General features: G+C 40.8%; 1 protein-coding gene and 1 non-coding gene across 2 annotated transcripts in view; both read right to left on the bottom strand.

Moving 5' to 3' along the window:
• Positions 1 to 27,109, bottom strand: part of syt6a (synaptotagmin VIa) — an 88,578-nt gene that overhangs the window by 30,729 nt on the left and 30,740 nt on the right. The window lies entirely within an intron of this gene.
• trnam-cau (transfer RNA methionine (anticodon CAU)) lies at positions 8,589 to 8,660 on the bottom strand. Its single transcript has one exon. It is a non-coding gene; the product is annotated as a tRNA-Met (tRNA).

Here is a 27,109-nt window from a genome sequence, read left to right as displayed (position 1 = left end):
GTTTTAACACAGGATGGCATGGTGATGTATTTGTTAGTATGTCTGCCTCCTACACTTTTGAGGTTCGGGGGTTAGAATCTCACACGTGTGGAGTTTGCAGGTTCTTATTGGACTTTTTGCCGTATTCCCCAAAAATGCATGTAACATTGAACTCAAACGCGACTTTACTCCGGTATGTCATTCATATAGCACTTTTCCTCCTTACATTTTGACTACTGATGACACAGCACCAGGAGGAACTTGGAAACTTGGAAAGTTTCTCCATCACTGGATAAATGAGGGTGTGGTCAATTTAACGCTCAAGGTAGTGCTATTCAGGTTGCACCCTACATCCACCCCCAACACTGACAGTGCTAAAATATAACTGCTTACTGCATGTTTGATCGAACACTGGAAATTTAACATTGACTGATTTGCTGTGTTGTTGGTATTTAGCTGTAAACACCAGTTAGCGTAGCATAGCTTAAGTTGCCATTTGCTCTTCCAGGAAAGTGTAGATATACAGGAAAATGTTGATATTTTTGATAGATGTAATAAAAAAAAGTTTCATACAAAAAATAAAAACACACTTTTTATGGTAATGGCAAAAGCTGCACAGCAAATTCTGTAGTGTCAAATTGAGTTAAAAGCGGTAACATTAAAACTGAGAAAATAACACCCCCCAAAAAAGGAATGAAAATAACACTTTGTGGTTAAAAGTAACAACAAATCTGTGAGAAATTAATACCAACAAATAAAAGGAAATAACACTTTTGAGTGTTAAGAAATAACACTGACAATGTGGAAAAAATAACGCTGATAAGTGAAAGTAGACACTTTAAAGTGTCAAAAGTTCACTTTCATGTGTCAAATAACACTATGGGTGTTGTAATTTCACTCTACCAAAGAGTTAAATTTGTACACTTTTGGAAGTGTAAATAACTATATAAACTTGTGTTAAGTTTAACACTATGGGAGATCAATTTACACTTCCAATTTTACTGTGTGGATGTCAAAATGCGGTTCGATTAAATACTACATTCAATTGTCTTTTACAAGAATAGATGGATTTCCCATGATGTCGCATTGTTTTGTTCCAGCTGTAACAAACCAGGTGGGAGGAACACAATCTCATTTCACCCTTTACCGGCTTCAGTTTGGAACTAGAGCATTTGTCAAGGAAAAAATGGAAATTGTTTTAAAAATAAAACAAATCATCCACTTGCTATTGACCTTGCTGTCATCCTGGAAGTCAAATTGACATGTTATTTATACATTGAGAAAATAATTTATCGGGGGAATATATAGCATTCATGGCAGCAGAATGATCTTTTTTTTTCTTTTTTATTAAAAAATTGATTTGGAAAACAAATTGATTTAGTGTTTAATCATTTTTGATGTGTAAACATCCTATCAGTAGGTCAGAATAAACCCATGCACATTGTTGCTGTAGCTAGGAAGTAAACAAAAAGAGAGCAGTGATGCATATTTGTCATAATTATCCTTGGTTTTTGTTCTCCATCGATTCCACTTCAAGAACACAACGCAACACTTGCTCTGAATAAACTGGGGGGGGGGGGGGTTAGCCACCGCATCAGATTTTTCCCAGTTTTGATCTGACCTTCGGCCCCTGAGGCTCTGAACGATGGCGGGAAACAAGTCAGCATGAAGAAATGATGCATCCATCACTGTGACCCTGTTGGATCACGCGTGGGCTGACATTTGGGCCGCAGACGCTCACCGCCTCAACATACAGTTGGAAAAGAAAGATGACCAGCTGAGGTTCAGTCGTTATTGCTGGGATTATTAACCTGACGCTGACTGGGCCTGATTGAACTCTTTCTCATCTTGATCCAACACATATCCATCAGTTATTGATCCTGCAGTCAGGTAAATAAGTGGAATGCAATTCTATAAGTATAAACCTGGAAAAGAATGCAAGTGAGAGATGAGGTTGCTGAGTTCAAATACCAAAGAAACTTAAATACTTCACGGAATATCATAGCATGCGAATGTGGCAGATTTGTAGGGAGCAGTATCGGGATGAATAACCTGACGCTCTTCAGCATTCACACATTTGGAACATTTTGAAATGACAAAGGGCACGCAAATCAACTACTTTGCGCAGCGAATAGGAATATGTTGTCACGCCGCACAAGAAGGCGCGTTTATGTTTTGTTGTTGTTTTACAAAATACTGTATTAACTGTAATTAGTACTTCAGTACTGTCAGCGTAGGTTAGTGATACACTACGGCGCAATTAAACAGTATGATGATGATGATGATGATGATTATTATTATTAATATTATTATTATTAGGAAAATCCATTATTAGTATTGCAGCACATTAACATAATTAACACCATCATTTATAACACAATTATTTCATGACATTTAAATTATGAAAGGCATTGCTACACTTTGAATTTGTCTTTGCTGGCACATTTCTAAGGCTTTTTCCCAATCTTTAAAACACACACACACAAAAGCTAAACAAATACGGGTACAGCAGCAAACACTGACTGCAAAAATGACAAAGTAAAAAACAAAACAAAAAAAAACTATCTAACAGCTACAGAGCTTGAATATTGTTCATAAAACATTTGTTTTGCAGAAAGGAAGAATATTAATGGACGCGAAGCAAACGGAAGGTTAATTGCTTTCACAGTTCATGATAACAGTCTATTTGTTATTGTTTATTACAAACCCTTTGATGACATTTAAGCATGCCAAAATGTTACTGAAACCTTGCCTGCCTAGTTAAAACTGTCAGTATGACCTGAAAGCGATACATGTTGGAAAAACATCCGCCCTTTATCTCTAATTTGATTCTAGGAAAACACAAGGCCAGAGGGAAAACAACCAATCAGAGACAGGAGGCATTATTGATTAATCATTTGTTGTGCTATAGTGGCCACATTCATAGTGTAAAGGGGGAATCCAAAAAATAAAATAAAAAATAACATAAAATACATGAATAAAACGCGTATATTATGTAATGTGTTATATGCAACATTTTTAACATGACCATCATGCAAATCAACTTGCGATTGTGATTGGTCAGTTAAAATCCAATCATGAACCAGAATTGTTGACGTCATCCAAATGATGCGTTTTATTGTTATTTACACACGAATATGTCATGCCCACTGGGACACTGGGACCATCTTAAGATTGTGTTTGTGGAATCTGAAGCCAAAGCCACCTTTTTCTCTTTATACAACTCAGGGGGCGTCCATTTTGCCACTTGCATCACAATTGCTCAGGGCTCAGGTAAAGACCAACCACGGCTCAGAGTTGTAACCGTCACATTACCAAACTCAGAAAACAGGTGAAGCCGTGATTCGGTGTGAAATGTGACCTGAGCAACTGGGATGTCATTTTCAGTCAACAAGTGGCAAAACAGAGATGGAGAAAAACAGGTGGATTTTGCTGCATTATTCATATTCCACAAACATAATAATAATCAGAATACTATTTAGACTAGTGGGCGCATACAACATATTTTTGTAGAAAAATGTTGGGGTTGACTTCCCCTTCAGTAAAGATGGCAACAGTTTGAGTTATAAAGGTTCTCTTGTACAGTTACTGGTTCTTCAGTTGCTCTCACCGGAGCACTGTCACAAACTTTTCTCTAAACCTCCAACGCTGCTTGACTGTTTTAGGAATACTAAATTTATAGTTTTGTGTTCACCGGACAAAAGCAACCACGGAATAGCCTCTGGCTGTTTTGATCTCTTGATAGATGAAATGTGCAGGTTGCAGTCAGAAGCAGCGCCTGAGCCTTGGTTAAATAAATGCTTTGAAGTGTCAGATTATGGACTTTCTCTCTGCAACAATTTCAAATGTGTTGTTGTGTCTTGGCCACAGTGGAGCCACACTATTCACACGGGTTTGATTTCATCTATTAAACATGAGCTTCCTGTAACAAGTGAGATCATTGTCAGTACAGCCCCTCCCCTTGTTTACCAAGCCAATATTGTTTCCTCTCATGCTGTATTGATCGGGGGCCGAAGGGCTCGGAGAATTCGCTCCGATTTTTTCGGAACAAACCGCGCGCCTAGAGGAAATTGGGAAGGGAGGAAGCTCAGCATTATCGCACCAACTCTTGGCCTCACATTTTGTCATGTTTATTACAGCCATGTGCTATTGTCAGCGTGTGTGCAGCCTCAGTGTGTGACATTTAAACAAGAGTCATAAAAAGGCGTCACACGAAAGGCGCCACAAATCCCCGTATCCACACACAGCCAGCGACCCCCGTGGCCATTCTCCTTGCACGCCATCATGTCAACACTCATGCGCTGCACGTGCGCGGTCACATGCTCTTTCCAAACCTGGAACTGTACACAGTCGCACACGCAAAGCACAGGCGAGGGCCACTGGGGCCGAGATATGAAAGGATGGATTTGTTTGAAGTCGTGTTTCCACTAAGCGCTCCGTTCAAGTTCTCAGTGCGGATTGCGAAGCTAAATCCTATACGTGGCGACAACAAAGAATAAGAAGACAGTAAGCAAAGGACAACAATGGAGTACATCTTTCTTCTTGACACGAGGCTCTCTAAGACAACCACACAAAAAATCTTACCGATATGATGTTTTTCTTTCTACTCAGGAATTGCATTTTGGTTATATGGCCACTACCCCAGTCAATCAGTCAGTCAGCAGAAGTATGGAACCTTTCACTGACCATCTCACTTTCTAGCACTATTTCTTTGTAGTGGAGGTGGCATGGTCCCACTACTGTTCATTAACTGGATGACAGAAAATGGTCCCTTCTATGTTGCAAACGGTGAAATGGGAAGGGAACACAAAAAAAAAATGGGGATGGAGAGTTTGGCCTTTTTGGCGGTAGTTACATAAGGTTATTACATCATTGTAAAAAAAAAAAAAAAAAAGGGGTCAGCTTAGACTTACAACATATGAAAAGAACATTTTATCATTTTGGCCAAGACAGCAGTCATCTGTAAATAACGGATGCGTTGGGAGTGTATCTTAAAAGTTAATGAAAAACATGCACAAGCACAACCAACACAACAATTGTCCACCCATTGTTTCTTTGTGTGTAATACTTTTCCATCAAAGTGTTCATGGACTACAACTCGGGATGGGAATTAGAAGTAGTCAAAACAGCAAACTCAATCACTTACAGTCATATTTAAAGTATTATGTTTTTGAATCGTGTTAATCGACTTTTTCATCTCTGACTTTACTGTTTCTGTATGCTGATGAGATCTTTTTTTTATGCGCTTGAGTTGTTGGCAATGGTTTCAAAGGTCAATCACACCCTGAAGTGGTTACTGATTGGCTGTTACTGTGTTTGGCATAACCTGATAGGCTAACCTATTGTAAGTGGCAAGGCAAGTTCAGGAGCAGAGAGAAGACGTGAAAATGGAGGAGCTAGAGTTGTTGGTCCGATCAATGCTTCATTTAAATATAAAAAAACACCCCGACGGCACCACTGATCAAGATAGAGTGACATGCCTTCTTTGTGGTGAATTTGTTACCACAGAAGCAGCTTACCACAATAAATGATAAGTACCCAGCTAATGATAGCAGCAATAATGTAGCGAGCCATAGCAGAGTTCTTCGACCAGCTAAACTCAAGAACACCTCGCGTATGAGCAAGTCTGCAACCGACAGGCTGATGAGTGTACAAATGTAAAGTTTACTCTAGTTTGGACTGCCATCAAATGTACTCTTTTTAGTTTAAAATTTACAAAATTGACTGTGTGCATACATAAATATGTACAGAATAAAAATACCTTTGGTTGAGGTCGATTAAAAACCACAACACTACTGTGTCCAACAGAGTCACATGACTTTCATACATCACAATTCAAAACCCCGCGACAAGCTTTCGGTGTATGGTGACATCGCCAACTACTGGCCTGGCATACATATTACACTGTTGCACGCTTTTAAAGCCTTATTACCAGGGCATTGATTTTTGAAAATTACTATTTTTAAAGGTTGCTTGTACTCGCAGTAGGTTGCCAAAAAATTGGGAAATTCTAAGAAAGGTTTTGGAGCCCTTCACAACTTTTGACAAGGGTAATAGAAATTTTAAAAAGCCTTCCCAAAATTAACCAAACTGCACCTCTTGATGCATGCCGCTTGTCGAGGGTGCGGGAATAGAAAAGGGCGTTAATAAGCACCAGGGACATTAACAGGTTGCATGGATTCTTTCTTTTTTTCTTTTTGCCTTCTGTCTTCACAGCTTGGCCCGTTATCAAACAACAAGCGTCTCAAAGGTGCCAACTGCTGTCACAATTACACTTTTGCCTCCAGCTCAGGCTGATCTCCTCCCTATTAGCCCCGCGGCTCTGGCCCTTCATCAAAGTGTCAGGACAAGGAGCGCTGAGGAAGAGCAGGAGCAAGAGGAGGGCTGAAAAGTGACAGAAAAGACACTCACACCGAATCAAAAAGCCTGACTTGACCATTTTTTTTGCGCTATGCAGCAGAGCAGGTGTTCTAACCTCGGGCTGGAACATGAGTTTAATGACTGATAAAAGCTGGAGGACAACAAAGAGATGGTTTTTAAAAGGGGCAGAGGCGAGTACGATGGGAAGGCTCATCAAATATTAACACAGCGGTCCAGCAATGAATTTGTGTCGTGCAAAATAAGAACGCGAGTTGCTTTTAAGCCGAAAGTAAAATACGACCCAAACTACAATGCTGAAGCCACAATATGAGACAGCACAACTCCCACTACCTGTTTCGGAGCATCCCAGCAGCAAACCCACAATCACTCATCAACAAAGAAGACAAAAGAAAGATACTCAATACCGCTCCATGCTGTACTCACCCGTGAAAGTCACTTTTCCTTCCTGGATAAGCTCACCCCCTCACTTCTCCCTCTGCTTTTCCTCACCTCCCCCCAACCAATAACACCACCTCTCCGCTCGCTCTATCTTTTGTCGATGCGCTCCCTCTCCTGAGCGCACATACTGACTGCCTTGCATGCACCACCCGGGATGCTCATTGTGGTTTCTATGGCAGCAGGATGCTGCGGTGTAAAAAGGGGGGCTGGTGTGTGTGTGGGGGAGGGGGGGTGCAGGTCAGATCAGAGCATGCAGTGTTAGGGAGAGAGAAAAGCGAGTGACAATGCAGCAAAGCTGCCTAAGTTTGAGCTCCGCGAATATCAATGGTGTGGGAGGGTGGGCGGTCGGGTAGGGACTTCTCATAAATATCAAAGCAGGTGGTTGGATGGTCTGAAACATCCAAAGAGTTGTTTCATGGTCGACGCTGAATGAAATCTGACGAGAAGGGGATCAAAAGCAGCCTTTTATTAAAACCATTGTTTAAAAAAAAAAAATCTTACTTTGTTGTGTAATGCAAACGGATGCCTTTTAAAAAAAAAAATATATTATTAATGATTAACTAGATTCGTCTGCAGTCCTGGCGGCGGTCATGCGACATATTGCAGCACAATCATCTTCGAGAGAGAGAGAGAGAGAGAGAGAGAGAGAGAGAGAGAGAGAGAGAGAGAGAGAGAGAGAGAGAGAGAGAGAGAGAGAGAGAGAGAGAGAGAGAGAGAGAGAGTAGGAGGGGTGATTCCCCCCACCCCTCTTTTCCCTTTGCCTCCCCCTCCCAGTCTTCCCTCTATCTAGATTAGCATCACTTCCTCAGCAGCTCGAGGAGGAGGAGACCACATGCGACCGCATCCTCCCACTGCAGGGGGGGGACTAAATAAACACAAGTTAATTGCTTTTGAAATGTTGGAAACAAATTTTGAGGGGTGCTACTGGTGGGCATTCAACAAGGGGATCCTCCAGATATCAGATAAGAAGCTGCATTCATTCAATGGCTTATTTCTTGTGGTTTGAAAGAGATAAAGTGGGGGGGGGGGGGGGGATAATCTACAAGCACGCACAGACAGACTAAAATTCTACCTCAAGAACTATTCAATACTTTTGTGTCTTATGAAACATAACTCAATCTGAATAGTTCCACTTTACTGTATTTAATATCAAAAAGTGGTTAACTTCTTTAAGCATGTTAAAATGCGCAACACAGTTAATAACTGATATATGACGATAACAGGCTCGAGCAAATTATTTACTTTTTTTCGAAGGGAAAAACAACTGAAATTTGAAGTAGAACTGCTCAGAAGTCTATCGGCATCACTGAACTTCGTACTCAACTTTGAAGGTTACATTGTATTTTATTTGGGGAAACTTGTGTCAACATACTTTCATGAACTCTTTTGTTGAGGTGTTTATTTTATTTTATTAGTTTGTTTGTTACTAACATCAGGCCATGTATGCCTTCTCCCATCCTTTGTCAGTACTGTTTCTCTGATAAAGTTCTGACGTAGGGTTGTGTTTTTCACAAAGTGTAGGTAATTGATTTTATGTTTGTATTTTGACCTTTCACCGGGACTGACTACTTAATCAGTGACAACACAGAGGAACCAGACTGAGAATGGTGAAAGATGGCCCATTTTTCCAATGTGAAGTAAATGAATTGAGGAAAGGGTCACATCCGTTGGCCACAGACAATGAGTAGCCCATTCTTAACTTCACATGATTAACCTTCAAAAGAAACACTTGGAAGTAGTTCAACAACATCCAAGACTCGGGATTGTGCTAATAAACAACCAGGTCGGGATAGCAGAGGATGGTTTCGATCCATCGACCGCTGGGTTATGAGCCCAGCACGCTTCCGCTGCGCCACTCTGCTGCTGAAGTAAAAAGCGTTGTCCTGTAGTCTCTTGTCGCTGAAGAAGAATGCGGTCCGCCACTGATCTGATCAGGCTTTATCACGTTATGCACAAGGCCAGGCAGGACAGCATGAACCTGGATGTTGGTGTGGAAGCCTACTGTTGGTCCACCAAGACTGCGCCTGAAACTGCAACATTTCTTAAATTCCAAAAGGCTAAAGGCTTATCAGGTAGTGTGGCCGAGTGGTCGAAGGCGCTGGATTAATGCTGCCTTCATGTTGTATCGAAATTATGGTAAATCCCAAATCCCACCGCTGCCAATCCATACTCAAATCAGGTTATATATGCAGTTTCCCAACCTTTGTCAGTACTGTACCTCTGATCAAAATTCTGATTCTGGAGGTATTTGATTTTCTGTTTGTATTTTGTCCTCTTACCACACTCAAGTCATAGGGCTCACCAAAATTCTTCCTGAAATCTCAGTATCTTTGTCTTTCTCACTATTAATGCCTGCTTAATCAGTGACAATACAGAGTAATTAGACTGACACAGGTGAAAGATGGCCCATTTTTCCAATGTGAAGTAAATTAATTAAGGTTCAAATCCGTTGGCCACAGACAATGAGTAGCCTTTTCTTAATTTCACATAATTAACCTTCAAAAGAATCACTTAGAAGAAGTTCAACAACATCCACGACTCAGGATTGTGCTAATAAATAACCAAGTCGAGATTTCAGATGATGGTTTCGATCCATCGACCTCTAGGTTATGGGCCCAGCACGCTTCGGATGCGCCGCTCTGCTGCTGAAGTAAAAAGCGTTGTCCTGTAGTCTCTTGTCGTTGAAGAAGAATGAGGTTTGCCACGGATCTGATCAGGCTTGATCACGTTATGCACAAGGCCAGGCAGGACAGCACGAACCTGGATGATGGCATGCAAGCCTACTGTTTGTCCGCCAAGACTGCGCCTGAAACTGCAACATTTCTTAAATTCCCAACAAATTTCTCTTTTTGCATAAGACTTCTCAGGTATTGTGGCCGAGTGGTCGAAGGCACTGGATTTTAGTGAAGGATCAAGTATCTTGGGGTTTGGGTCACAAATGAAGGAAGAGTGAAGCAAGAGTTTGACAGGTGTAATGGTGCAGTTCAGTTATGCAGAGTCTGGATCAGTCTGTCGTGGTGAGGGGGGAGATGAGTCAAAACGCAATGCTCTCAATTTACTGGTCGATCAAAGCTACCCCCCTCACCTATGGTCACAAGCTCTGGGTCATGCCTGAAAGAACAAGCTCAAGGGTACAAGCGGTGGAAATTATTTTCCTTCTAAGGGTGTTTGGACTCTTCCTTACAGAGAAGGTCAGCCATTTGGGAGGAACTCAGAGACGCTGCTCCTCGACATCGTGAAGATGCAGAAAAGGTGGGAGGGATCTGGTGCAGATACCTCCGGGATGCCTTACACTGGTAAGATGTTAAGTCCACGTGCCACCTTAGGAAGACCCAGAACGTGCTAGTGCCTGGGAGCCTGAAAGCTGGACTAAGAAAGAGGAAAGCCCAGGCTTCTCTGCTCAGGCTAATGCCCAGTGACCCAACCCTAGATATGCATAAGAAATAGATAGATGGAAAATTGTGTTGCCCTATACTTGATTGTTTTCAGATGTAGAGATCGCACTGTAAATGCAGCAAACTCAAAAATAGTAAACAGTCCCTGGAGTGTTGTCTTATGCCAAGCTTCTTTTTTTTTGTCTTTTTGTCAGATTACCTGATAAAAAAATATATATATAAATATATATATATATATAAAATAATAATAAAAAAAATTTAAAATAAAAAAAAGATTACCTGATAAATTCACTCTGTGTCGTGGACGGACGTGTAGCCACACTACAAGTCTGAAACCGACAAGATCCGACCCGATCATCGCATGCTGTGACGCAAAGAGCACCACGTCCGCACTGGTTGTCGTGGATGCGGGACAACAACAACAAAAAAGAGGCAGAGCAGGAAGTGTTTGTGTGAATGGAGCACTCCATTGGACTCATCTCAGACGGTGATGAGTCTGCCTACAGGAGGGAAGTGGACCGTCTGGTGTCCTGGCGTGCTAGCAACAACTTAGTGTTAAATGCCCAGAAGACAGCGGAGATGGTGGTAGAGTTCCGGAAAGCGCCAGCTTCACTATTCCCCCTCACCTTGACGGACACCTCCATCTCCAATGTGGACTCCGTCCGCTTCCTGGGTACCACCATCACCCGAGACCTTAAGTGGGAGATGACCATCAGCTCCCTCATCAAGAAGGCAAAGCAGAGGATGTTTTTCTTGCGGAAGCTAAGCAAATTGAAGGTGCCAGCTAAGATGATGGTTTAATTCTACACTGCCATTTTGACTTCACCCTCACTTCCTCCAGTACTGTGTGGTACGTTGGGCCACAGACTGCAGCGCGTTGTTCGCTCTGCTGAAAAGGTGATTGGATGCAACCTCCCGTCACTCCAAGACATGTATACCTTCAGGACTGTGAGGCGTGAATGTCGGCTCACAGCTGACCCCTCTCACCCAGGACATGGATTTTTTTACCCACTCCCCTCGGGCAGAAGGCTACGGTCCATTCAAACCAAAACCTCACGCCATAAGAACAGCTTCTTCCCCTTTGCTGTTGGACTTTTAAATGCAATTTAATCACTCTGCTGCACTGTCACTCCTTTTTCCAACTGTCACTTTAGTCACTGTACTATGCGCTAGATATATTGACTTTTTGCAGTTTTTTTCTCATCTACATTATCAACATAAACATTTATTGTCTGTTTAATTATATATTTAATTACATAGATCATAAATTCATCTCAATGACAGTGACAGTATTACTTAGAAATATTTGTTTTATCTTATTTTATATTTTTTCATCTTTTACTTACTAATGTATATGTCATTTCAATGCTACTCGTTTATGTCTTATGTCTGCACCAGTCACCGAAATGTATTCACTTACATGGCAATAAAACCGATTCTGATTGTGATGAGCGCATTGCTCGCGCTCCCTGCTCGGTAGCTATTTAAAACCCCTTTAGTTTATTTCTTTCTGTTTCCGTTTGTAGCAATTAGCATTAGAATATAACAAAATGTCATCGCTATTCACAAATCTGTTTAGAACTGTGGATAAATGAGCTTTGTTGCAACATGGCCCTGGTTGATATCTTATACTCTGCTGCCACCTGCTGGCCGTTTTTGTAATTACTACCATTGCTTCAGCCGTTCTCTGCAGTTCAGAGGCTTTCATCAAATCCTTCTGTATGCTCTAGCATAAAAAATTTAAAAAAGTTAAAAATTATAAATGTATAAATACGTCTTTGGGGCACTTAAAACATTTAAAATAGAACATATTTATATGTTTTTGGGAGCAAATTTGTTAATGACTATATAGTGGTACCAGTTGTAACGGGCCTTTCAAATATGTACAGTAATAAGTCCATGTGTTGCAGGTATTTTACAAGGACTAATGAATAAATAAATACATAAATAAAAGAATGCATGTTTTGAAATTGTTAATCAATGTCCCATGTGACATGACACAATGCACTGTGAGCAGTTTGACAATCCACAATCTCATGGTGCATTCTTGAAAAAAGAATAGCAGATCTTCACTCTTTCAAATATAGTCACATTGATGAGCTATTCATCATATTCCGTGCATATACCCTTTGACAATGATTGCAGACTCAAGTGTTTTTTTTGGTTTTTTTTTGCAGCTTTCTCAAGCATGCACTCAGATATGTAGGACAAATAAAGAGCATCTTTCATCCGGTTTACAATGAGCATAACATTTTGAATTCAGTTTTGTAGTTGTGATACCAATTTCGGGCATCACTCTTTTGAGGGGCTCCTTGCTCCAGTGCTTACCACTAACACTGTGTGTTTGCTGTGTCTGCTTTTGTGATGCAGAGGTTCAATTCCATGTATGTGTGTGTACAGACAAATAAAGATGATTCTATCTTCTGTCATATGTTCAGAAGATGTCCTTGATGACAGTTTGGTGGGGGGGGGGGGGGGGAGGTTGAGACTCCAAGGAGCTTGCCGAGAGTTTGGTACAATTACCCAAATGTCAAGGAGCAAAAATTGTGATTTATAAAATGACTGCATGGTTGAAGTGATGAAAACATGGAATAATGTAGAAGTAATCAGTCCATACCAAACTTAACAATGTTAAGTGTTCAATATCATTAACTTTTGTGTTGTCACAGATCATGCATAGTTGTTTTGGTAGGTACATGCGTATTGCAGTCATCTCAAATGAAGACCATTTTAAAGATAAAACAGAGCTATTCAATCTAAACTGAGTGATGTACGCAGTCCATCCTAAAATCAAATCTCATCACATAATGACGTCGTCAGTGCAAACATGCCCAACAATAACCTTTCATGCAATCAGTTCGCTGACAGCAGCTGGATCGGCATTGACAGGCAGAACAGCAGCTCAAGTGCTGACGAGTACAAGCTATGACTCTCAAGATCCTCTGGTGAGTAGCAGGTGGTATTATTAACATTTCAAAGTCAGACACGATACATTAAGGAAGAATTAAAGGCCACATTTGGGTTTGACAAGGTCTCTTCAGGTTCAACTTACAAATGTGAATACTGCTACCTGAAAGTCACTTTCTTCAAAGAGGTGTTATTGTATAAATTTGTGTCACATCAATAAAAGACCATCCATGTCACACTATGACCTCAGTTATTGCGGATGAGTCTGCAACGTATGAATGAACATTCCTCATGATGTATCTTTGTTGATTCTGCATTGAAAATTTGGGGCTCTAATTTAGTACTCAATACATGCCTGGCGTGAGGCGCAGTCTAGAATTGGGCAGGGGCGGACTAGACTATGTTTTAGTATTTTTGCATACCTTTGCAAATGAGTGCAGTGCGGAATTTTGTGCTTTGTCAAGTCAAGCCAAGTTTATTTATATAGCCCTTAATCACACAAGAGTCCCAAAGGGCTTCACATGCCCGCAGTTGACAAATATCAATGTCATCCCCTAATCGAACCACAAGAGCGCAAGGAAAAAAAAAGAAGATATGAGTCTCAAGACGCAACTTCTTTGTGGACGTAAAGATAGCCGACTTAAGTCACCACCAATCAAAATGGCTCCTCTCATTCGCTAAATGTGGCACAACAGAGGCACAGTAATAGTCATGGCAGAAAAATAAACAGATTTGTTTGTGTTTTGTTGTTGAGGGGCACAAAGCACATTCATGAGAAATAGCAAGCAGACCTCCACCGGCAGATAGCATAAGCTAGCTACGGAGATGATCACAGATTTCAAGCGCGTGTTCCGCCCCAATCGTATGTGTTCGTGTGTGAGTTCCGGGGTGATGGAAGGGAAATTTACTGTGGGACTGTAACTTTCCTGAAGTCCATGATCATCACCTATCTTTCTGGGTGCTAAGCTCCAGGTTTTTGCAGTTTCACCAGGACACCAGCCGGTAGGCAGAACACACACCACACATCTTCCTACCCGCACCTTGATCAAATTCACCAAAATCGTGTTACACCGCCTGCGGCAATAATTAGACGTGGATTCAGATGGCGAAAAGTATAGTCTACTTCAAGCCACCAAATTGTCATGTACGCCGGGTGCAGGTCAAAAGGAATTGCCCTCAGTAGGCCGGAACGCCCAGCATAGCGCACAGAGATAAACCAAATTCCCAAACAAGCACATTAAGGCTTGCGTCAGCGCAACATTTAGGATATGCCATCTTCTGTGCCCGAGCACAGCTGCGCTGTCTATAATAATGTAATATATGTCATGTTTTGGGTTCTGTTTTCCTTGTGTGTCTCCCTTGGTCTTGTTTAAGTGTGATCCTGCCCTTCCTTGTGTGATCCAATCAGTGCCCTCAGTCACTTGTGTCTTGCCCCAGGTGTGTCTTGTTGTGTCGTTAGTCTGTGTATTTAGTCTGCTGTCTCCCCTCTGTCTGTGTCGGGTCATTGTTGTATTTCCCCCTGTGATGCTGCCCGTTTTTGCCTTGGAGTTTCCCCCCCATGTCATGCTGCCCGTTTTGCCTTGTTGTTTTCTCCATGTTATGTTTTTCCGTGCAATTTAGATCTCGCCTTTTGTTTTGTAGAAATTAAAATCCCTTTTTTGATCGAACCTCTGCCTCCTTGCCCTGTCTTCCCGCATTTGGATCCTCAAGCTCCCCCTTCTTGACAATATAGAGCCTATTACATCTACACTACTCACAAAAAGTTAGGGATATTTGGCTTTTGGGTGAAATTTCAGGACGAGCCCAAAATGCATTCAAACCTTTACAAGTGAACTTAATGTGACCTTCTCTAAGCTTTTGAATGCAAATGTCCAACTGTTAAACGTTTCAGTACTTTTTACACAAGTTGCTGTTCTCTAACGAGACTGGAAGAGTCACAGAAAGATGTAGAAGTGGATGTCCTTTGGCCACATCTCATGATGATGACCGTTACATTTGAAACCGGATGATGAAATGTCACTCAACGCCAGACATGTTTTGGATGCCTCTCACCTCCCTTCGTGTCACATCAGACAATTCAAAACCGTTTACATCACAAAATTTTGCATGGCAGTACGGCGCACACTGATTCTTTTTAAATAATAATATTTAGGCATTAACCATGGGTGAAAAATGGGACAAGTATACGACCGCTCTAGGAGGGTAATTGGGAATGCAAAAAATTTAAAATACTTAATACATACTTAAAAACATAAATTTGATGCATTTTGAGAGATAAAAATCAAGCAAACTTAAAAGACAGTATCAATGTATAATAAAATATCTATCTATACATGGTCATGTTATGCTATATAAGCAGGGTTGAGAGGCTTACTTTTAAATTGTATTCTTCTGATACAGTTTCTCATTACTTGTTAAAAAAATGTAGCTATTAACATTTACAGATTCACACCCAAATAACCTTGTTTTGCTTTTATTGTTCCTTTTTCCTTTCGGACAATACCCAAAAATAAAAAGGGTCGACGGGATAAAGCCGCAGCTTATTAATTCCCGTTCCCAGAGAACCTTGCTTTGAAGGTGGAACTCTGACTCACGTTAGCATGTAGCGGGTTAGCAACAACTAGCTCCTCCCTAGCAGGACGCCGCAGCAGGCCGACAGTTTAAACTTTTTCCTTTTCTTCAGTGAGTAAGTTCCAAACACTGAGTAGCAATTAAAACTTCCTCTTTCCCATCCTACATTCAAATTGGCTGCGTAGTGTGTGGAGGGCTCGACTCGTCCCGTCCACCCTGCACTCTAGCGACAAACAGTTCCGCCAACTTCTCCTAATATGGCTTGCCGCTTCTCCATGGAGAAGGTACACACAGCATGAAATTTAAGACCTCACCCAAATATTAAAATAAAATATTTTTTCAAAAACTTTTATGGTGGTTTGAATAAATTCAATGCTTGAAAGCAATGTCAGTTTTGTGATGGGATCTTAAACAACAAACGTGCCCGTCCCCATGGGGACTTGTTTATGGGGTGCACCCCTGTTGTATTTTCAAAATGACGGAAATCCGTCCCCACGACGGAGAACTTTAACCCCTGGTGTAAAAACTAGAAACTGCACCCCAGAACCTCAATGACCTGAGGGCTGCCCTTCAAGAAGAGTGGGAAGCCATGCCTCATCAGACAATGAGTCGACTTGTGAACAGCATGAGACGTCGTGTTCAAGCTGTAATTGATGTTGAAGGACACGTGACGAGTTATTGAGATGTTGACATTTTTGGTTGTGGTGACTCACCATTGTTGTTAACTTTTCTTTCAGTGAATTGGTTGAGATAAGGAAAACACTAGTGCATCCTTCTACTTTCATGATATGATATCACAGTAGCGTGAACTTTTTACATTTTCCATAAATTTCACCTGAATGCCAAATATCCCTAACTTTTTATGAGTAGTGTAAGTTGTTTTAATCTCTGACAGTAAAACATACAAATGTAATCATCTTAATTGTATCTCTCATCACCTTTTACTTTTGTTAGCACTGATGTTCTCTTTTAGTTCCAAATGTTGAGAGTCTACATGAGGCTGATCTACTCTCAGCACTAGTTGTAGTATTTTTCCTTTAGTGTAACTTTAACTTGTTGGCTTGCAGTTGACGTTTTTTAATGTTTTCCAGATACGTATATATGTTGGCTATTTATGCATTTATGTCATGAAAATGCTGTAACTGGTTCGGTCGACTCCATTTAAGTCAGCTAGTACAATAGCTAGCAGCTATTTAGCATAAAATGTAAGTGTCAGCATGTTTTTTGATGCGTTGCCCAAATACCTTTAGTTTGTTTACATCCGTCTTGTTGCGAGGCCTGTGAGATCTTCTCCAAGCTTGTAGTGTTAGTCTCTGGAGCCCCGTTCATCCTGCTGGATTCCGAGTTAGCTTGTATATCATGTTGTCTACGCAGTGCCGACTGAATCATTTATCAAGCAGCTTACATACATACTTGCAGCTATCCCAGGCAAAGCAATCCTCACAAGAGAGTGCGAGGCACTGTTGGGAAGTGAGTTCTACTTGTGGATAGTGATTGTTGTTAGTTGTGTGTAAATAACAACAACAAGATACCTTTTCATTTATCCCCCCAAAGGGGGAAAGTAGTCAAATAAAATGTATATGGAGAGTAACAGAATACATGTACCGCCGTTACGTAATCAGATTGCAAAAAAATATGTAACTGTATTCCATTACAGTTACAGGATAAAACATTTAATCAGGTTACAGGTACATTTATTTAAAAAATGGGGATTACTTTGAGGGATTACAATTACGATGAGTAATGTAAAATGGGTAAAAAACAGAAATATTTAGAAAGTTTCTTTGCAACGGAGAAAAGGCCGAGTGATGAGACAACACAGGAGCCAATGGCCCAAAAAAAAAAGGTGCATGGACTTACAGCTACAGGTGTTTCCCACGCATGATGGGCTCTGCGGAGAGCGGCTCTTAATTCAGCGTTATGGTGAGTGAGTTACTCATGGACTATTTTTGCTCTGTGGTGCCTTGTTTTGATGGCGGCACCAACATATCATGCCCTCCTTAAATGTATCTATCTATATCTATCTCCTTAAATGCGGCAAGTTGGCGCATTTAAGGAGAGTGTTGCTAACATAGTTGTGGCTTCACATTTATTGTTATACCTACAAAATACCCCAGTTTTTGTGTTGCTCGTATCATTCATAAGCATTACCATAGTGACCTCACCAGCGTTGTTGTTAATGGATTTGTGTTTGTTGTTGTAGCCTTTTATTAATCAGCCGCCGAACAGCCAAGCACACCCCCACACCAAATACACCTCACGAGATTGGAAAAATGCTGCACCTGAAATGCTGTCCAATTACAGTACAGTTATAGTATTAGCAGGAAGTTGGGTACATCATATATTTATCTGATATGTTTACTTTTCAATTAACTTTATTTAACTGAATTTAAAAACTTTTTTTTAAAGTATTTTTTAAAGCATTCTGAGACTATGACGTCTTAGATGATCTTCAAATACTGAATGGACGCTATTTTTAGATCTGTGGCCAAGGGAATCTAGACGTCATCTGGTCACCTTGGTCTGGAATCCATCCTAGTGCTTAATTACTCAAATATGAAAGGCATAAAAATCATCACCCCCTGTTTCAGCTCGAGTTCTCCTCGTTTGGAAACACAGTTACAGATTGAAGTCTTTGCCACAGCGGGATGTAAGAGATGGACTCGCATGAGATGAGAAGAAGTGGAAGGAGTTCTCCAGGCGGCCAAAAATAATGAGGGTCATAGTTTGTGTGTCTCAGATGCCTGAAGGTAAACTGCTCTATCCCAGCTTTCCCACTTTGTGACCAATCCAATTTTGAATCCTACAAGTTTCAAATTAGCATTCCTCCCTCCATTTTATAGGGGGGCAGAATTGGCAAGATAGTCTCGAAATGGACTTGTCCACATATATATATATATATATATATATATATATATATATATATATATATATATATATATATATATATATATATATATATATACACTTTTAAAATGTATTCCGTTACAGTTACAAGTTACCTACTAAAAAATGTAGTTAGTAATGTAATCCAAGTACCATAATATTAAAGTAATGTAACTTGATTACTTTGGATTACTTACTCCAATACCGAGGATGATCATGAAGACAAAATAAAAATAAAAATAAATATTACCACAATATATATTCTATACAATGTGCCATTTGCGGGTGATAGGTATACCACACCTCACAGTTTAGACAGACAGACAGATAGCGGGCTAGCAAAAAGCTGCAGCACGTAGCATGCCGCTGGACTCCCAACTTAAACTTTCGCTCCTTCAGCAAGCCGAGTAAGTTCCAAACAGTGAATATCGGTCGCCATTTCCTCCTCCCATTCGTGAAGCTTTTTTTAGACTGCCCGCGTGTGGAAGACAAGACGAGCCAGCCGACATGTACAACTCAAATAGCAACGGTCTCTCTCGCACGCATGTGCACGTGCTCTCTCCCTCCCTCTCTCCCTCTCTCCCTACCTCCCCCTTTCCCCCTCCCTCCCTCCCTCCCCCCCTCTCTCTCTCTCTCCCTCCCTCGCTCTCTCTCTCGCTTTCTCGAACTCTCTCTCTCATCGTAGAAATTGTAATCTCTCGAAGTAATCCCCATTTTTAATAAACGTACCTGTAATCTGATTACATGTTTTTCCTGTAACTGTAACGGAATACAGTTTAATTTTTTTTTATATCTGATTACGTAACAGCGGTACATGTATTCCGTTACTCCCCAAGCCTGCATAGTGAATGGATGGAGATAATAAATTAACTGCAAAACTATTCATGTAAAATGGTCTTATTTACAAAAAAAGAATGGTTTATCACTAAACAACATTTAACAAGCAACAATTACTTTATTTCAAAAGAAAACTGGCGATAGCAGGAATGTTTTACGGTGCACGCAATAAAAAAATCATGTCATGGCAAAAAATAATTTGGAAAAGACACGACAGTTGAATTTTGTGAGTAATGAGGCACTTGAATAAATGTGAATAACATGTTATTCTCCAAGCAATTTGGACATCATGCAGAATATTGGTGCCATAGCGAGGGTTTCACAAGCTGCGGGAGTAGTCAACCATGATATTACATCTGATATTACCATCCTTCCACATAGGAAACCTCTGGAATACCCGTACCATGTCTTAATGGGCGTTGACAAGATAAGAGCTGCACTGCTTTAACCTTTGTCTTCCGCGATGAAGAGACCGAGCTACATTGTTTGCCTGGTACTTTTGCTATTGTGAAGTCCAGTTGAAGCGTTAAAGCATGTTTGTACGCCTTCTTTCCTTATTCCCCTCACATAAGCAATAGCGAAGGCAAGCAGCAGACAGTGACTCGTAATGATGTTGAAAATGTCTCATAAGCGCGGCTGCAGCGATTAGAAATATAAGCACAGTCCCACCAGAGTAAACCAGCTTAGATAGAGCGCAAACACAATCAAAGCTTTTTCCCTGGATGATGTGAGATAGAGAACTCTCCAAGCTTCGTTGTCTCTCTGTCTGATGACAGACCTTGTAAGTCCTTTTTATTACTATTTTGACTTTTTAATATGATGGGATTGTCCACGATCGGCTCAGTGTTCTGTCAACACAGCGTAGCTTAACGACCAATGAAAACATGTTTTATCGCGCCATCGTTTTAACAATTATTGCCATTGCCAGAAATGTCCATCAAAAATTGACTTCCTCCAGGCAAAGACCCACAACATGGTGAAAACAAGAGCGGGTCAACATTACTTTGATTTAATAAGCCAAGTGTCGAGAAACTTGCACACGAAGGGCCTTATTATCGTACGCAGTGCATGTCGAATGCAAAGTGAAATCTAACTGTGCACATGGCTGGAGTTTTCTTTCTTTTGGCATTTTTGCAGCGAGGCACAGTTAGAGAGGTGCGTTTGCGCCATTGTGGGCGTGAACACAGACAACTTACTTCTCGGCCAGTGGGAGCGGCTACTTTCAATCCCTTTAAAGTGCAACTCAACCCCAAACCAACTTTTTTTTTGCTGATAAACTCTATAACTGTAAACTGCATTCTACTAATTAGTGGTGGGCGGATCAATCTAAATGTCAATATTAACGATACTAATATAGTATCAATATCGGATCGATACTGGTGCTGTATTTACTTCGTATCGCACACCACTACTACTAATGCTGTCTACATGTCCTGGTCATTGTTTTGACATTTTAGTGCATGTTTGTTGAAAGCTTGTATTTGGGGCGAATATCGTTTTGTGTGGCGCCATCTTCAATTTGGCTGTTTGTCCTCTCATTGGATGAGCATGTCACTTCGTGAATCTTGCTCTGCTACCGTGGTATACGCAAGCCTAACGGTCCTCCAGGCAACGCCCCCTTTGAGGGGTGGTAGGCGGTTGTGTTACACTTTAAATTCAGTGCAGGAGAGGCTTGAAGGCTCTATTATAACTACCCATAACGTTGAATGGCTGTTTATCCATATGTTATTGACTGGCGACTAGTCCAGGGTGTATCTTGCCTCTCATTCAAAGTTAGCTGCAGAATAAGCGCCTGCTCACTCATTCAAACCTAAAAAAGTGTAAATAATTTAATGTTTTTTTTAATGCAAGAGCATACACAAGGCTTTGATGCAGCTTCTGACATGAAGAGGTGGCTTAAAGCAAGGGTTGTCATTACAAAAACGGCCAGCAGGTGGCAGCAAAGTATAAGAGATCAGCCAGGGCCCTCTTACAACAAGCTCCTTTTGCCAGTGTTTTCAACAGGAATGTAAATAATGATGAAACTTAGCTATATCCTAATGCTAATTATGGCAAAACGGAAACAGATACAAATATACGTTTTCCCTGATGAAAGAAGAGATTTTAATCTTTCTTTTGGTAGGTTCCATGTTTTCATAGCAATAGAACACAATATTTTGTGGGCCTTGCAAAATCAGTCAAAATCCAGTAAAATAGGCGGGAGCAAAGGGGGTTGCTTCAGTAAAAATGGCTGGGAATGAACAGGAAAAGTGGCAGAAAATGAACAAATCAAAGTTTTGAGCAATAAAGACAAAGGTAGAGAATATATTTTATAGGCTAAGCTAAAAACTAAGCTAGTAAGTGTAAGTGTTGCATGCAGGGCAAAATCTACATTTTCAACCACTATTCATATTCAGAGTCACAGGTGACTTATCCCAGCTGAGGGGTGGGATACACCCTTAAACTGGAGGTTAGTCATCACAGGACTGCTGGACTTGATTGTCCTGCCTTGTGATTGGCTTGCCCTTTCAAGTCATCTTGGTAGTATTTCACCTGTGAAGGATCTATTACAGCAGTAAGAAAGTTGGAAAAGTGCCGGTGTAAAAGGAAATTCCAGGACGGCGGGACAGGGTTTGACATTCGATCATAACTTATTTTCATTGAGTTGAAAGCAATTGTCCCTGTATTTTACACGCGCACGTATCTGATTGCAGGATACCGCGCCACAGTGTGCAATATCACGCTTCGCTGGGTTCTGTTTAAAAAGCAGCAAATGGCAGTTTAATGCCAAATCGTCTGTTCGGACTCAGATGCAATTGAATGGGATCTCTGTGTAAAAGAGGCTAATGATGACAACGTCACATTGGTACTATCCATCAATGTCTACTTGTTTTTTGCACATTGAGAAGGCTTAATTGGAAACATCAACTTTTAATAAGACTATTATGGAAATATTGTCAAAGGAAATTTTACTACACGTACAACATACAGTGGAACCTTGGCTTGATACAATTGCGGGGGTAAGGCCAAGTCTGTGACACACAGAAGGTTCCAAGCAGGCCACCATAATTAACCTCTCTGGATGGATAAATAACCAAAGGTAATCCTTGCGGAAGAGTAACCTGAGCAACCATGGCTTTCTATCTTGAAAGGATTAGCAGTGATTAGGCAGCAGGCAGGCTAGACCATTCTCTCCAGGGTCTCAAGAAGAGAAATAAAGTCTTTAATGAGCCAAGAAGGCAAGATGCTGCTGGGACTGGGTATAAAAGCTCTTCACCTCAGAGGGTGGTTGCACTGGCGATAGCAGGTGTCCAGCTATTCAGGTTCAAGTTACTTGCCAGAGGCTGCAACTAACACTGAAGAACAGCAACATGAACACGATTCAGCCAGCACTCGTCTAAACATGGCATTTTGATTAATGTTGTGCTTGTGGAATGTGAATTAAACAGCATAATTCACCCATTTTTATCCATCTCAAGGCGGCCATTTTGTCATCTGCTGTAGGCTGAAAATGACACAACAGTTGCTCAGGGCTCAGGTAATGTCCAATCACGGCTCAGCTTCAGAAATCAGATGAGCCATGATATGTAATTTACTGAGCCCTTAACAACTATGAAGTCATTTTCAATCGACAGCATGTGGCAAAATGGCCGCCCCCTGAGATGGATAAAAAATGGGTGGATTTTGCCACTTCAGTCATATTCCAGCAATGCAATATTAATCATAATAACTTTAGACTCGTGGGATTGAATACAACATATTATTATAAAGAAAAGTAGACTTCCCCTTTGAGAATTTTTTTCTTTTAAAATATGAACACTAACAACCACATGAAAGAATAAAATATACCGCTGTTTCACACTTCAAGTGTCTGCCGGTGTGTATGTGTGCGTGTACATGTGTGTGTGTGTGAGGGAAATAGGGGGTAATGACATCACGTAAAACACTCTTCGAGCGCAACAGCTAAGGGCTATTGCAAACAAGGCACTTGTGTGTGTGTGTGTGTGTGTGTGTGTGTGTGTGTGTGTGTGTGTGTGTGTGTGTGTGTGTGTGGGTGTGTGTGTGTGTGTGTGTGTGTGTGTGTGTGTGTGTGTGTGTGTGTGTGTGTGTGTGTGTGTGTGTATAGTGGGGCCAATATATCGGGATTTCAGAGTTGTGGGGCCCACCCATCCTTGTGGGGCCATTTTGCTGGGCCTCACAAGCTTAGATCTCTTTTTGAGGGTCAAGACTTGGTTTTAGAGTTAAGATTTGAATTAGGTTATGGTTAAGGTTAGGGTAAGGAATGGGGGTAGGCAATCTTTTTTGATGGTTTGGGTTAGGGAAGGGTCTAGGAAAGGCATTATGTCAATGAGATGGCCCCACAAAGATAGCGCCGTGAGGAAGTGTGTGTGTGTGTGTGTGTGTGTGTGTGTGTGTGTGTGTGTGTGTGTGTGTGTGTGTGTGTGTGTGTGTGTGTGTGTGTGTGTGTGTGTGTGTGTGTGTGTGTGTGTGTGTGTGTGGGGGTGTGTGTGTGTGTGTGTCCCCACTGACTTTGTCATTGACAGCCTAACAAAATTTATAATCCGGTACACACGCTACCCGGCTACAGAATGAGTCACAAGACTTTGCTTGCAGCCAATCATTGCGATGTCTACTTGAATAACAAATATGCAAATGATTACAAATATAATAAATTATAGAGATGAGCATATTTTCCCTAGCAATTAATCACTTTGGCGCCATCTGTAGAGGCTGTGTATCATTTGCATGGAGACAAATCCCGGTCTTGTACGTAGTTCTGGGGGGGGGCTAATAATTACAAACCGCCTGCCTGTGAAGTGTTCTTGAGTTCATATAATATAAGAACGCCCGGTCTTGGAAAGGGCCGTAATAGTTTGTGGGGCACAAATAGGAGGCTGGCGGGCCGGATGCTGCCCGAGGGCCACCTATTGCATACCCTTGTTATACAGTATTTACTATATTTGTGTTGGTAGGCACGATGTCCTTGTCAAATTCTACAATATTATTGCATTGTTAAATGTATTACTGAAGACATTTGAAGTCTTTTTTGGAGCCTTGCGTGTACCCAGAATGAAAAAGTCCTCACCGGGGAGTCAGACGGTAACTTTCTAATGAATGGCACATCAAGACCTTTCTGCACTCTCAAGCCCTATCGAAGCAACTTGCAGCCGAGGGCCTGAGGTGGAAATATGAAAGTTCTGTTCAGAGGGAAAGTGGACTCATGCTGGGCAACAGCGCTCTCCGGGGACTTTTACCACGAGAATACAAATCAGAATCTACTCAGGTATTCACAGGAGGAGATTTCATATAGACCTACTAAAATCCTCTCACGGGTGGTGGAGCTAACCTGGAAAAGATGGAGAAGCAACGACCCGAATCAGCTGAGCAGAGAAATAATGTGCAAGAGAGCTTTTTTTTTTCTGGGAAAGTCGTAATGTGTTCTGCGGCTTCATTCAAGGAAGATTAATATCAGGTCTGTCTATTTTGTCATTCAACAGAAATCTCCGTCACAGGCAATCAAGGTAACTGGACCGGAAGGTTGAAGTTCCTTCTAAATGGCTTCAGTAGAAGACGAAAGGCCTCTTTATGCTCCTGCGTTCGTTTGGGCGCCAACTACCGCATTGCATCACGTGAGTGACGCATTGTGTAGCACCTGCGCACACGTCACAAATTGTTGCAGGGCGTCGAACGTCGCGCGGATCTTCTCTCGTGATTGGTCCGTTTAATCACATGCCGTGATCACGTACTCAGCTTGCCTTCTCGAGAGATTTTTCATGATACTCACTTTGAATGATTGATGCTAACAGTGAAGTTCGTTCTTTGTGAGGCTTTCGTGCATTTATTCCATACAGGGATCCTATCTTAAAACGCACATTGATAACAGTGTCTTCATTGGAAAATAACAAGATTTTATTAACAGAGGCGAGACAAGATGGCTGCCCTCTGACATCTGAGTTTATTATATACGTCCATGTACCACCTACGTGATCAATTTCGCAATACTGTACAGTTAAACATATCATCTAGTCATCAATATGTTCACGCACGTAATGTTCCATAGTCTCTATTTTTGTCTTTGTTCCTTGTTACGCAACATAAAAGAGGCTACGGCAAGCAGAATTGGACATCAATTGCGGAGTAAAGAACATTTTGTCAATACCCGTCATAGCGACACCCCTCGACTTGGAGTGAAACTGCAGGACATTATCAAAACCCTTCCGCAGTGACGTCCCTGCGGTCGCCGCCCGCACGAGTATAAAGAGGCCTTGACACTGAAAAGTGGAGCAGACCAAGGTTATTGTAGTTAACGAAAACTAACAAAAAAAACTCAAATTAAAAAAACAATTTCGTTAACGAAAAAAAAAACTAACTAACTGAAACTACATTTTTTTGTTTACAGAACTCACTAAAACTAACTATAGTTATAGCGATGTCCTTTGTTTTAGTCTTTGATAATTAATTTAATACATAGCCTTTGGGGGTGATTTTAAATGCAAAAAAAGTAAAAACAATAAAATAAAATGCAAAAAAAGTATAAGTATTAAGTATATTTATTACATGAACTGGAATAAAGACATTTGAAAGGGTGTCAGACTGAAGTGATGTTTTCATTTTACCCTGGTGTTTATTAAATATGAGTAATACTTTTTTTTTTAAACCAAAAAACCCCGAAAACTAATACTGAAACCAACTAAAACTCAACTAAAATTAAGCATTTAAATAAATAAAAAAGCTAAATCTAATAAAAACTAACGGAACCACCCTGAAAACTAATTACTAAATTTAAAAGAGGAAACTCAAAACGATATAAAAACTAACCAATGCCAAAACTATAGTAACCCTGGAGCAGACACTCATTCACTGCCCAAAAAAAAAATCCCCCCAAAAAAGCATTTATTTGGACAGAATGCATGATCAATGTAAAATTTCAAGCACATTTTTCAGCTTTCATTCTTTTTATGGTCTTGAAACTGGAAAAAAAAAATGTTTACTGAGAAATGCAGCGACTCCCTGCTGTGCAAGGATGTGAGGTTCTGATGTGTCATAAGCAGTATAGTGGTAGACACACTTTCAGGCAGCTTGCATCAGTTTATGATTCTTAATCCACTTGCTTGAAAACACATGATGCTTAACATATCATGTTCTTCTGAAGTGCTGCCCCCTGTCTTCTCATGCAGAATATTACTTCTATTCCATTTTCTTAATATGCATGTTCAAGCTTAATGCTGGAGAGCAGCAAAACAAATTGGTTGAATCGCTGTGAGGAAAATGAAGATGCATTACTTCAGTAGAGCGGAGAAAAAAAGGTGGGAAAAAAAACTTTTTTTTCTTTCGCATTTCTTTTTGTTGGTTTCACAAGAATTCAGAACATAATTCCCCACTCCCCAAACTGAAAAACCAAACCCCGTTTCACTCTAAGCTACCCAACATAACCCACCTCAAAGTCCAAGTCGACTCATAAACGTCCAGAGAGAGTTCTTCGGTGCCATTGCTCCCAATACAAAATAGCGACAAGAAAAAGACTTTTGATCAAAACTACCAAATGTTTCAATACGGCTGCAAAATACACCACTATTCACATTAATTTTTTTATTTTTTTTAATATCGCCTCTAACAGGGGTGTCACACTCGGTCAACATTTATTAAACATATCATTATGATTGCAAATAACCCAAAAACATTGTATGTCATTCGACAATTAAACTAATTTGAAGCCTTTCTCCCGCGTTCATATT

The sequence above is a fragment of the Leptonotus elevatus genome, chromosome 2 (assembly GCF_054856555.1).
Source record: "Leptonotus elevatus isolate MCC_2025b chromosome 2, RoL_Lele_1.0, whole genome shotgun sequence".
NCBI lineage: Eukaryota > Metazoa > Chordata > Actinopteri > Syngnathiformes > Syngnathidae > Leptonotus > Leptonotus elevatus.
This window is presented reverse-complemented; position numbering and strand designations above follow the sequence as displayed.